This window comes from Lycorma delicatula, chromosome 1 (genome assembly GCF_047948215.1).
Source record: "Lycorma delicatula isolate Av1 chromosome 1, ASM4794821v1, whole genome shotgun sequence".
NCBI lineage: Eukaryota > Metazoa > Arthropoda > Insecta > Hemiptera > Fulgoridae > Lycorma > Lycorma delicatula.
The window spans coordinates 194,679,907-194,685,906 of NC_134455.1; the positions used below are offsets into that span (position 1 = coordinate 194,679,907).

The 6,000-nt window shown below is 31.6% G+C and overlaps 1 long non-coding RNA gene across 1 annotated transcript in view; it reads left to right on the forward strand.

Moving 5' to 3' along the window:
* The window catches only part of LOC142318239 (uncharacterized), a 106,402-nt gene extending 100,759 nt beyond the window's left edge, over positions 1–5,643 (forward strand). Inside the window, exon 3 of the long non-coding RNA XR_012754860.1 lies at positions 5,602–5,643. This is a non-coding gene — a long non-coding RNA (uncharacterized LOC142318239). The remainder of the gene's footprint in view (positions 1–5,601) is intronic.
* Positions 5,644–6,000: the final 357 nt, after the last annotated feature.

Sequence of the window (6,000 nt, forward strand, 5' to 3'; positions counted from 1 at the left end):
ATGACATTTATAATAAGGATCTGCTACTTCTGTATGTATAATGGGTGAATTTTTGTCACTCAGGGCAATTCAAAGTCACTCAGGATATTATACAAAGAAACCTTTATGCAAAAGTCGCACAAATTTTAATTGAAAAATAATAAACCAAGCAGCAACTACACGAATAGAACCTTCCCATGTTGCTAACAAGTAAATTATTAATTCCATATTCTCCGAAGGGGGTTTCCTACTGATTCTATGGAAAACTCGAGTTTGATAGCGTTATTCTTTATAAAATACTTAGAGTCTCCCACCTAGAGTATGTGGACAAACTGAAGACAATCATTGTTAACGATCTCCTTGGTTGAAAACGATTCTTCCTAAGCATCCTAAAGAAAACGAAGGAAGTACTCAGTAGAAAATGATGAACAAGGCCCAGAATATTTCCAGTGAAGAGGAAGGAGGATTAATTATCCTCTTTTAGGAGGATAAAAAGATTTTTGGCTAATGCTGTTTTATTTTATATTGCATTTTTAATATTCATTCCTTTTTTTCTATGCAGTATATATCAGACAAGTGTTTTTTTATAGTTTCTAAATATCGACACAAAAAAAAAATATGTTAAAAGTTGCACTAAAAGGTTTTTTTAATTCAAGGTGATTTAATGTGCTAGTTGATCAATTGAATTTGGTATTACTTAAAAATTAAGACTTTTTTTTTCTTATCTGGAAGACTGAGAATGTTTTTACATAAAAATTTAATTAATTTCATAAGAATAACTTGAGATAAATCAAACGAGAAACTGAAGAATAGGGTACATTCACAAATACTCATTTTATGAGTTTTAAATTAGGCTGTATCATTTTTATTTAATTTTAGCTGATGTTTTGCAACTTAGTAAATAACAGAATAACGTTTAAATAGAACCAAAGAGAAAATTTCAAAAGGAATATGAAAATATAATTGTGTAATAAACACAAATTAGGGTAAGGTTGCAATAAGTTACAGATCCCTTGTCCTTAGTCTCGATCATGTAAATGTCTTATTTAAACCAGTGACTTCCTGGGTTTTAAAATACTTTCAAATTAATTAGTTCAATTTTACCCAGTATTTTACCAAGTTGAAGACTATGTCACGCCTTAAAAAGAAAGCTTCCACAGTGTCTGTTGGCAATTGCATGCTTGTAATAAGATAGCAAAGAGTCTCCCGCAACGGCTTGGGAGATAATATACCCCCCAACATATCGAAATCTATTTCTTGTGAAACCTATATTAAGATGATACTTACAAAAAAAGAAAACAGCTGCGATAACGAAGGAACGACCTACCGCATAGACATAAATGTTAGACTAGTACACTGGAATTGTGTTTCGGTTGATTTTGAAATTGATCGCTGAGAATTAGCGCTTGCCGGGAAATGTAGTCCACTAAAGGAATCGAAATTCATCCCTACACAGAACCTGAGTAATTTCATGATGTGACACACATCGACTATTTCAGCTACATCCAAAGGAACAGTAATCACAAATATATACGAAGGGTATTTTTAAAGTAATATCCGTTTTAAATTTACCGCCTATGTAGTCTAACAAATGAACTTTGATAGATCAGTTAATTCAGTCAACAGTCAGCTCTTAGTAACAATAGTTACTAACAGCTGATCATTTTGATGTTATTTTAAATATCATCCATTTATAATGAGGGCTACAATTCGTGATTCCCCCAAATGTGAAGTAAGAAGAATAATTTTATATTTGTTAGCAAACAACAATTCTGCGGATGAAATTAACTGAAAAATATGTAATGGAAATTTTCCGATCTCCGTGATGGACTGACAGCGCCTCGGCCTTTCACCAAAAGTCCCAGGTTCGAATCCCGGTCAGGCATGGCATTTTTCACACGCTACAAAATTCATTTATCATTAATCTAGTAACTGCAAGTGAGCGTAAGTCGGTTATTATAATGTAAATAAAAAAATAAATTTAACGGGCCGGATATTGTTACAGACGCTAAAGACGGTGGTGCCATTTATTTTGAGAAGGGGAACAAACATTCATGATGAAAAACGTAGCGGCCGGCCTTTGATGACAACGGATGATTTGATTGAAAAAGTTGACAAAAAATTCGAGAAAACGGGCGCTACACGTGTTACAACTGTCTTGGAAGTTTTCTGATGTTTCACGATCATTGATTTATGAGGTTTTGACTGAAAAATTAGGCTAAAAAATTGTGTGCCAGATGGGTGCCGAAGATCTTAATCAACAAAACAAGAAAAACGGCTTGCTGTAGCCCATGAATTTTTGTGACATAACGAAAATGAAGGTGATAAATTTTGTTTCAATACATTGCAATCGGAGATGAAATATTTTAGAAAAGAAAAACAAACGACGTGGGATGATATCCAGCAGGTTTTGTTTTTGTTTTTTGTTTTGTTTTTTCCAACTGTCTTGGAAGTTTTCTGATGTTTCACGATCATTGATTTATGAGGTTTTGACTGAAAAATTAGGCTAAAAAATTGTGTGCCAGATGGGTGCCGAAGATCTTAATCAACAAAACAAGAAAAACGGCTTGCTGTAGCCCATGAATTTTTGTGACATAACGAAAATGAAGGTGATAAATTTTGTTTCAATACATTGCAATCGGAGATGAAACCTGGATTTTTTATTCAAATGTCACGACAAATCGGCAGTCAATGTAATGGTGAATTTCATTATCTTCTACATCGAATAATTTCAAACAAGAACGTTCGGTAAATAGAATTTTCATTACTGTTTTTTTTTTTATACAAAAAGTGGGGGTCTGGAATGTCGAATTTAGTAATCACGGAACTACATTGAATGCCGATTGGGTATTGCAAAACATTAAAATATTTTAGAAAAGAAAAACAAACGACGTGGGATGATATCCTGCAGGTTTTGTTTTTGCATGGCTATAACCGGCTACACAAGGAAAATCAGTCGGTGAAGCAAATAGAAAAAGTTTGCTGGAAAATCTTTAACAATCCATTCTACATCCCTAACTTAGCTTCTGGTGATTATTTTTCTTCTTTTTCCTTAAACAGTGGTTTGCATCACAAAGGTTTGACGATGATAACGAATTGAAAAATGGTGTTACTGCTTGGTTTAAGTCACTGGTGGCGGAATCTCTTGAAGGGGGAATAAAAAAGCTAGTACAATCCTATGAAAATTGTGTTGAAGTTTAAGGCGGCTGTTTAGAAAAGTAGTAAATGGAGTTTTTATGCGAAAGTAATTAATATTTTCTATAAGTTTCAGTTGTTTTTATTTCAAAACGGACCTTAATTTTATAAACATGCCTTGTATTTTATGTAGGCCTGTGGAAAACTTAAGTAGATGTTTTATCCACAGAACCGTTGTTGAATCAAAGGCTGCATTCATCCAGAACTTTAAACGCTATGAATCACTGAACTATGTTTTTGAATTGTGCTGCGCGCAAATTGGACGGAAATAAGCTAAAAATCTAGAATCAGTGAACCAGCGTGTAAATGAAGACCATACAACATCTTATTAAAAACTGAGCAAATTATATAGATAATAAAAAACACATGTAGAGATTTAAAAGAAAACATGCCAGAGAGGGCGGTAAGGACAATGGTTAAGTTATTTTCAAGAGAAATGTACACTCTGTCAGGCTTACTGAGAAAGAGAGCTATAATGTTTTCAATCTTCGATGAGCCTCATGTACAATAAACGAATTGAAATAACCAATTTCAATTGGAGCAAAATTTACAATAATAGAATGTACATTGACTGAAATCATTTATCACCAATGATCTCAGTCCAGCAGCTAACACATTTGTCATTTATAGAAGAAAATTGAAACTGTTCCAGCTCTGCAGAAAGAAAGGGCCATCTACACTACCTTAATCACTTTTTTCGTATTCTTCTGATTTGATAAGCCTTAGAAACGAGCGATGACTTAAGCAAAAATATTGTTACAATATTCTACAAGAAGGCCGCGAATAGCATCCACAGGAGAAGAAGCTCTGAGAGAGAACTCAATTCTTCAGGAAAACTATAATGGCAGTGGGATAATTGTTACGATCATTTTTACGCCTTCTGCATTTTCTTTATGTGTAATATATTTTCTACGGAATCGGCTTAGTATTCTGATATTATGTTTATTTCTTAAATTACTTATACAGTATCTTTCACTTTTTACAGAAGATCTGTGAATTATTATTATTATAGATTTTTACTCACTTTCCTGGGAAAGTTAGAGAATTGTTCAACTAGTGATAATTAAAATATAGATATAATAAATTAGGTTCCATAAATATTAATCCAAGTAAACGAATATACAGAACTTCTCATAATACTGAAGACCTGCAAAAACAAGATATTTATTTGTAAACGAATCTTTATTTTTGAATTTAAGAAATCACATTTTTCCAAAAATGTGATTTCGTAAAGTATTGTGCTACAATATTCGGCAAATTTTTTTTCGAGTATTTTGTGATAATAAATCAAGTAAATTTTAAGTTTTTTAAACGTTTTCTTAAAAATTATCTTACCCGCAATCTTGTGTAACTGTAAATGACAGCATGTCTATAATAAATTTTTAACCGCATCGGCTATTATACTGTTCGGCGTTCTTTAATGTATTAGTTAAAAAGAACGCTTTATGTTCTGCTCAAAAAAAAAATAGACAATACGACAAAATAAAAACTGATTCATTCGAAGACTGTTGAGAAATTCGATTAACCAGAAAGACTAACTAGCGCCGGTGGATGTGAGGAATGAAACGTGTTTATGCAGACAAAATTTTCTTTAGTTTTTAGAATAATTGTTTTATTATAAATAGAGAAAATCGTCTTTTATACTGACTAAATAAAAGGTAGCACAATTTTGTCACTTGAAAATCGATATTAGTAAAATATTTCTGAATTCAAATTTTTATTCCAGTAAATATACGTTGCGTAAATGCTCATTACGTTGTATTTAGTTCATTAGTACTGAACACAACGTTGAAAAAGAAGCGAAATTTATTATTTATTAATATTTCAATAGAAATTAATTATATAATAATCAATTACGTATGAAGTAACTACAAGTTAACGGTTAATGATGTTTTTCTATTTAATATACGGTACATTGAATTGTACTTGCACTCATACCTTCGAAACACATTATAATGAGTTCGTTTTGAATACGAATTTATCTTTTTTCCCCCGCGACCTACCTTGTAACTGCAGGATACTTTTAAGTGGGGTGTTCCTTCTTAATATGCATTGAAAATGAAAAAATTTGTTTACTTTATGAAAAAAATGTTCATAAAGTAAAGTAAAGTTTTTTCATGCATAGAAATTCAGCTAAAATAAATATTATCCATCATAAATATTATACACTTTCTATTTAATTTCTTACAATTAAAAAAAAAGTACCGTACCGATTTTTAGGCCATTTTTGAATTCGCTCTTCCTGGGCAATATATCGTTATATTTTCATCAATCAACCGCGTAAAATAATGCAATCTTGAGGAGTCCCTAAACGTTTGTGTGAGATTAATAATAATGATGAATAAAAAATTAACAGAAGAATATAGTAGTAGTAGTAGTAGCAGCAAATGATGTCTTTAACATAAAACAATTTGTTTTGTTTGCTAGGTAACTAACATAAGCACAAATATTTTCAACCTGAGAATTACCCCCAAAAACGGTACAGTCATTCCTCAAGAATAATCAGCACTCTGTGACAAGCTTACTGGAGAAAGAGAGCTCTAATGTGATCATTCTTCACCGAGCAGTATATGGTATTGCACATCTGTGCAATAGCATATCCATTTTACAATGCAATATACATTTTCAAATGGAAGAAATTTTATAATTAATTAAATTGAAAATTCAGTGAATAATGTTTGAGTCTGTTAAAGACGAAGAAGAATTTGTGAAATAAATTCATTGTCATGAAAGTGAATTATAAATTGCATTAAAAACTGGAAAAATTGAGAAACATGTTTTTGTTTTCATTGTAACCTTTCTGAAGTTATAGATAAAATTATTTAT